We start from the raw sequence: 7,500 nt of genomic DNA, 5'->3' as shown, positions 1-7,500 counted from the left end.
TATATATATATATATAAATATTTAATATATATATTTATTTAATATATATATATATATTTAATATATATATATATATTTAATATATGTATATATATTTAATATATACATATAAATATATTTAATGTATAGATATATTTTATTTATATCTATTGTAAAAATTATCATTAGATGAATTTATATTCAAAAAATCAGTTAGATTTTAACTATATTTCATTATCCAATGTAATTTAATCTAAACAGTTCACGGAAATTAAGTCCTCGTCGTAAGTTGCATCGTCATAGTTGTCATCGGTTTCACTACACTCTTCGCTTGCGCTACGTTGCGTGGTAGTAGATGGCATTTTTGTAAGTAAACTTATTACCTCAGAAGGAAGAAGTAAATTAAGATGATTCTGAATACTTCTATGTAAGTTAATACGGGATATGATAGGATCTGAGGTATCTTAGGCTCTATGAAAAATTTCTTCTAGATTTTTTTTTCTGCTGGTTTTACGTGCATGAAATTTTTTATCATGTTTAAAAACTTTATATCTGGCTTCAAACCCTTCTTCACCAAAATAACCTATTGGTAGTACTGTATTTTCTAGAATTTGTCTGTTATGTATTAAAACTTTATGCACAGTTGCAGGCATCGGATACCAAGGATATTTAGACATAAAATGTTTTGCCGTATCAAAACAATATTTTTCAAATTTATCTGATATGATATGATACCGGGAAGAAATGGATGAAAAAATAGTTTCAAATTTTTTTATCAATTCTTTATCCACGTTAGTTAATTCGGAAAATTTTCAAATGCTCAGCGTGCAGTGTTGCCGTCGTTGGTACTACCAAAACCTCCTATTTCTGGTTTATCCACGTGAAGGTGTAAATTTTTAAAGAACCGTTGCTGTATTTCTTTTTTTCTACATAAAAGATTTTTCTTGTTACTAGTACCACGATTTTGCCTTTTACACAAATCATAGCTGTATGATATGTGGAAAATCCATTCAAAAAATCGCATCGATGCATGTAGTGAACTAATGCCAATTTGTAAAGTATTAGGTTAATAAAATCATTGGGAGTAGCTCCACATATTGGACAAGCTTGGTTTGATTTTGTTCCAATTAATATATTTAAAACTTTGCCATTAATTAGCGTCATAAATAAAGTAAAGCTGATTTTAATTTTTTTATAATTAGAGAAAAAAATTGTTATTGGCTCTAACTTATTTATTTGCCCGTCAATTTTCTTGATCTTGTTTTTCTTTTAAAATGTGTTCTGCTGATTCCTTTATGTATTCGACTTTTAGCAGTCTGGAAAACCGCACAGATTGAGGAGTGCGATTGTTCCATAAGATGTTATTATCTTCTGAGTTTAAACGGAGTGGTACAACAGTTGTCACAAATAAATTTGAATCAGAATGACAACCAGCTGTATCGAATTTTTGTTTATAGGCAGAATGACTGGAACTACCATCAAAACCATAACTAAATATCGCCTCAGCTATAATTCTCTTAGTATTAATGGATTCCATGCGCTGAAAAATCACTGCTTCTTGTATTTGTACAATACTTTTCACTGTATGCTCTAACAAATTCTTTTATGGTACTTGTACAATAATATCGGAAATTAATATACCATTTGGTCTAAATGCTGATTTACATTTCCAAATATCTTTTTGTAATCTGGATACATTTACAATTTTTGATAACAACTCCTTGTCTAATGTTTTAAAACTGTTGTTTACTTAAATTAGAATCCAAATTAATTCTAATACTTCTTCGGCTGTATAACGTACTGTTTCTTTTTTTGGTGAAAATATAGTTTTTTTAATTTTAGTTGGCCGAGATGGACTTGTGTTCAGTTCTTTTAGAACCAATGCTAAATCACGTTTCTTTTGCTGACGTGCAGCCACACCTGCTGCTTGTAATATAAGAGATTTCTCTTTTCAACCAATCTGAATTTTTACTTTTAAATCGGCATATTGTTTATTGACAATCTGACCATTTTCGTTCAAAAGAATTGCACAAACAACATATTTTCTTTTGAGTATTATTGCTAATAACTACTGTTTTATCATTTCAAACTATTTGAATGACGTGCTCAAAAACATTTGACTTTTTCTCAATTACATCTTTCTTTTCCACCCATACATTAAATATATCCTCGTTTTTGAAACGGAACATAATTGCAAAAAAAACAGATATATTTTTTAATTGGGGCAACAAGGGGCAAGTTTTGAAAATCGGAATATATTCCTGAACATTACCAAAATTCAATCGCGTAAAAATATTTTTAGAGAAATTCGGAGATTTTTTTTAAAGTCAAATCAATGTTTTGAAAAATGTCAAGGAAGAAAAAATTCTATACACGCGCTTATCTATTTTATGTAATCAATATAATAATGCGATATTTTGATTTAATTAAATAATTTTAAAAAATATATACCTGCATAAAAATAATTTTCTTTACAGCAATCAAAAATGTTCATTATTTCAAAAGTTATGTATTATTAAATCAACAGTTCGCTTTCCGCTAACTCACTGCAAACTAAGCTGATATTAAAAATATCCTCAACTTGAGTGCATATTAAAAACAAACTAGGCAATTAATTTAAAAATAGATCACGCTTATTATCACTTTAATGGGTTTACTTTAAGGTACCACAAAAAAAAAATCTTTTCTAAAACTTAAAAAAATGGGTTTCTGCCAAAAAATCGGGTCTCAAAAACCATAGTGGACTGGTTTAAACTTTCCCTCCTTAGTTTTTCAATAATAAAAACTTTTACGCAAAAATCCATTAAAAGAACTAACAATGCCTTTTAAACAGTCTACCCTTTCTGAGTTTTCCATGGGTATATGCGCCTTCTCACTGCCATGTTTTAGATTTGTCTGAATTCTAGACATTACATTTTGGCATTACTGTTGCACAAAATCCTGTCAAAGTTATTGTAGAATTTAAGTGTTATTGTAGAATATTTACTTACTTTATATAAATTACTTTTAATTTACTTTACGAATTATATAAAATATAAGCTTATGTAATTTAAGTTTTATTTTATAAAACTTATTTTTAATAAAGATTTGTTATTACTTTTAAAATAAAAATTTCCTACTTAAAAAAATATTATTTTATTTGTAAATTTAATTTACATTTGGGACTTTAATGTAATTTTCTTTCATATGTAAGTTTTTTTTATATATTATTTTTTTTTTAATTAGTTACTTTCATAGGTAAATGTAAATTACAGTTTGAGGAACTTTTATATTACGTAATGTAATTTTCAAAATTAATTCCATTTTAAATGTAAAAAAAAAACAGCTTTTTCACGTGACTTTATTTTAAATGTAAAAGTAAATTACTTTATGATGTAATCTTCTTTTACACAAATTACTTTTGAAAGTAAAAAAACTTACATTTAAGTAAAAGTCGTTTCAAAAAAATTAGTTACTTTTACGGAAATGTAAATTTACATTAAACGTTTAAAATTACTTATGTAATTTACTTTTTGATAAAAACTCGTATAAGTAAAAAAAAAGTAAGTAAAAGAGCCATCTGCACTTTTAAATGTAAATTATATATTTTTATATGAGTTTTGTAAAGTAATTTATCCTTAAAAGTAATTCGCGTTTTTCCATCAAAATAAATAAAAGTGCCATCCCTTATCTAAATATGAAAACATAAAATTTATTGTGGTATGTTTCTTTTTTTATTGTAACGTACCATAAAAATGCTTTAATCTAATATGATTTTTAAAATTTAATTTTAGGAAGAAAATCCACAAGATTAGTTCAAACCCCTTGTCTCCACAAGCCTCGCATCTTAACAAGATACGAGGCTTGCGGAGACATGCAAAGTAAGTTTTGCTTTTCCTGAAGAAAGGCAGCGTAGGCATTTTTGTATGCATCTTTTGTGTTTAGATATCCTTGAAAATGGCAGTAAGAGCAGATGCCCAATTTGCTTTTCGGAAACTATAAACCTTATTCAAAGACACTCTAAAATAATATTTAAGAATAATATTTAAAAACATCTAAATTCTGAAATCAATGACTTCGGTGTGGCAAATGTAAATAAAAACAAAAAGTGTTTTTCTTTTGCAAATTCCTTTTTTTTTAATAAAATATGGCTTTCATGGTTGCACATTAACCCAGAAATAACTTGGCATGGTAAACAAAGTGCTTTATTGCAGTTAAAGAGTTATCACGTAAGATAGGTTTGCAAGCTTTTTATTCATAACTTTCGTAATTAACACTGATTTGTTCTATTTTAGTTTGTATAGTTTTTTTCTAACTTATTCAATGGAAGTATAATTTGTTAAAATATTTTGCTATATCAAAGTTATAGAAAACGTTTTTGAAAATGTTGAAAAAACCACATTTTACCATGTTTTTTTTATAAAATACCCCTTAACACGTGGCTGTTATAAATTTAATATTTTCAATGTTATAAGGTTGATTGTTTTATAAAATTCATATAGAAACTAAAAAAAAGTGATATATGTCCGACATATATCATTCGTAATAAAATACAATGGATACTTGTACAGCCAAAAAAATTTTAATAAGAAAGAAATCAACTTTTTAGTTATTTTTCTGCAAGAGTTATGACTAAAAAGTTTCTAAAATTGCCAAAAGTTGAGATAATAAATACATATACACAGCAGAATTTCGTTAACTTGGATTCTGGATAAGTCGAACTAATACTAAGTTAGACGTATTTTTAATTCCTCTTGATTTTTCTCTATTAACAATAAAATCATCCGCTTAAGTCTTACTCTGGTTAAGTTGGACCATTTGCTAACTCGTACTATTTTTTGGGATCTAATCGGCAAAAAACTTCGCTTAACTAGAACTTTTATTTTGAACTACACATAAGTGCATACATTTAAAGGCTATTAGGCTCATGACTTAAGGTTATTAACAATTTATCAACAGTACTTGAGTCAAGACACCTGAGGATTTAATAATAAACAGTTATTTAAAGTGAAGTTGTACTAGCAAATAAAATATAAAGTCTAAGTTTTAGCGTTATACTTTTATTGAATATTGATTTGGTTTCAAAAAAATGGTGTTTTCAGAAGACTAATTAAGCATTTTTATATACATCTGTATATATGTACATAGATAATATACATATATTATATTTATTATAATATATACCAATATTTATGAATAAAATACATGTTTGGAATATTGTATATTGATAAAGTACTTGTTTTGTTGGATCAAGGTATTTTTTATGTTATTTTATAGTATAATAATAATTTATATATATTATATATACCTTTATTATTATTATATTATATATTATATAGACCTACCCTAACATATATATATTAGGGTAGGTCGATTTTTCACTTTTTTTTTTAAACCGTAACGGCTAAGGTACTGAAAGTTGTATTTATATATATAAAGCAAAAAAATAAAAACTTGAAGGTTTTTAGTCAAACGGCGGCTTGCGGATTAGTGATCAAAATTTAAAAGTACCCTCATCAACATTTGGTATAAAAATATTAACTTTTTGATTGTGGTTTCATAATTTTCAATACGTTCAGACAAAATTTCAATCAAAAAAGTTGGACACACCAAGGAATAACTCAAATATTTGTATTTAAAATCATGTATACGGTTTATCGTTTTGTTTTATTCAGCAAAAATGTTACAAGTCTATTTCATATTTAAGTATAAATTTTTTCTTGTTGTATTACATCGATTATCAAATTAAACGCTCAATAAAATCCAATAAATAATCATTATTAGTTTAATAAGTTACTTAGAAAGCAATATTAAACGAAAAAAAAATTATTTCAAGAATGTAACAAGCAAGTTAAGCAAATAAATCATCATACGACTGAGAATAATGTCCTTTCGACAAAAACCTTTGACGCATTTTTCTGCTTAGTAGTTTTGTTGGTATAGATTTTTGTCTGGCTTCAAATCCATATACGGTGTTAGAAGCTTCAGAAACTAATTTGACACATCTCTCAACGCTCTAGGAATGAGAGAGGAGGTCTTAAATATTAGGCTTTATTTTATTTTTAATGTATGTGTAAATATCTTCATCAAAAAACTCTTTTGTAGTTGGTGGTTCCATTTCGATATAAGCAAGATCAGCAATATCAATAAGAGATATCCAGCTCGTATCATTCCAATTTAGTAGAGGGATTTTCTTTTCTATTCCATATCTGCTTTTGTTTTTAACAATAAAAACATCGTTACTTTTTAAAAACTTGCGAAAAACAAAAAAAAATGAATAACCTTAATTAAAACTTAACATTATAATATACAGCACAATACATTTAAAAAAAAGCTTTGTATACAGAGGCCTGATAACTTATAAATAGAAAACTAATTTTAAAATGTTTACTCTTTCCTAAGAGTGAGTATTGTCTCAAATCTGAGAGTCCTGATCTATTCATCATTATTTTTAACCATTGCGCAGAGAAAATTTGCAGGTATCAAACAGAAAGCATTACCTTGAATGTTTTTTTATACAATTCTTTTTACATCATCAAACTTGATAAGATTCAACCATCATTCAACCATAAAAATGCAATGTTAATGCAAAAGTTCGCAATGATGGAGAGTATCTTAATTTGCTTTTGGATTTCCGTTTTCTTTGAATTAGATCTATAACACCAGGATTAAGACTATTTAAAGTTGCTGTGGCTTCATCACTAATTAAACTTGTAATTCATTTATCATATTTTGAAGTTTTGCAACTTTTTGAGTCTGCGCTTTAGTTGAATTACACATCTGAAACGTTTTTTCTGTAACTTATAAGCATTTAATACAAAAGACAACTTCTTGTTGACAGTTTGCAAATTGTCTGAATCAGTTTCCATGCAATCTTCTACACTCATTTTTTTATTTGTACTAATCATCTTTTCTTCATAAGTATTCTCAAAAACTGTTTAATTTCTTTCTCTATCTGTTTTTTCAGCATTCTTTCAGTTAGTGCTTTTCGAATTTTACGAGTGGTTACTTTTAAATGTTTTTGGAAAATCAAAAATTGTTGGTATTGCATCAGGTTTCAGATATTTTCTCAAACAGTAACCTGATGTTTTGCTTTCATCAATGTAATTTTTAGAAAAATGATCTCAACAAATTAAACTAGTGCAAGAGGGGACAAAATTATTTTGTTTTGTTGCAAGAATCCATGCTGCTCTTTTATTTGGATTCACTGGAAATCTATTTAAAAATGGAGAGCTAAGATTCATTATACACTCAGTGTTTGTCTTTTAAAATTAACATAATAAATTTCTACTGAATCTTTAAAAAACAAAATGTTTAAATTATATAGGTACTAAATTCTTATCAATGAAAACTTTTGGAAACCCTTTTAGCAGATCTAGCTATACACCCAAAAGCACTGCAAGAATTAACCATTTTAAAACGAGTACGAAATCTTTAAATATATTGTGCATAAATATATATGTATATTATAAATAAATATATTATACATAAATATAGATGTATAATTTTTTATTCAGTATTAGTCTCTTAAGACTTCATATA

This window comes from Hydra vulgaris, chromosome 04, assembly GCF_038396675.1.
Source record: "Hydra vulgaris chromosome 04, alternate assembly HydraT2T_AEP".
NCBI classification, from domain to species: Eukaryota; Metazoa; Cnidaria; class Hydrozoa; order Anthoathecata; family Hydridae; genus Hydra; species Hydra vulgaris.
Note: the sequence above shows the minus strand (reverse complement) of the source record.